A 771-nucleotide genomic window follows, 5' to 3' on the forward strand; every position below is an offset into this window, starting at 1 on the left:
GTGCCCGTCATGTCCCGGGGGAGACGCGGGAGCCGGGTGGGCGTCCTGGGCGTCGGGGAGGAAGAGGCGTCCCGGCAGGTGGCCGCTGGGCCCAGCGCGGCGGTCGGGTTTCCGCTGGGAACAGAGGTGGCGGCAGAGCGTGTTCTGCTCCGGGGCATCTTCCAGATCGGGAGGGACAGCTGCGACGTGGTGCTGGGCCAGCGGGTCCTGAGGTGGCGGCCCATCCAGCCGGAGCGCCCGGCGGGGGAGTGCGGCCCTCGCCCCCCCCCCCCCCCCCCCCCCCCCCCCCCCCCCCGCCCCGCCGCAGTCCGCGCCCGCTGGCGCCGCCGCTGCCGCCGGGACTCGGGAGTCAGGCGGCCGCTGAGACGCGCGCGAGCCGGGCTCCGGAGCTGCTGCGCGCGTCGCTCCCCGCGCTGCCCGCAGCCCTGTCCGCTTCTTTCTTTTTCTTTTTCGCCTTCCCCCGCGCTCGCCGCCTCCTCTTCTTCTTCTTCTTCGTTTCCAGCCGATGGTGCTGGCTGCTGGGGCTCACCATGGGCCGCGGCCCCGCATGGTGGGAGGGTGGGCGCGGAGGGAGTGGAGCCGCCGCCGCCGCTCGGAGCCCAGCCCCGCGCCGCCTCTCCGCACCGTTTATCTTGCTTGGATTCACCTTCAAGAGATTTCCGGACCCATCAACCAGCCGCCGCCACAGACGGGGGAGTCTTTTACATCATTATCTCTGAGTAGGTTATTATGAAGAAGACTCGCCTGTTGGGACAGCGCTTTCTACCCAAT

The sequence above is a fragment of the Nannospalax galili genome, unplaced genomic scaffold (genome assembly GCF_000622305.1).
Source record: "Nannospalax galili isolate Female #2095 unplaced genomic scaffold, S.galili_v1.0 scaffold397, whole genome shotgun sequence".
NCBI classification, from domain to species: Eukaryota; Metazoa; Chordata; class Mammalia; order Rodentia; family Spalacidae; genus Nannospalax; species Nannospalax galili.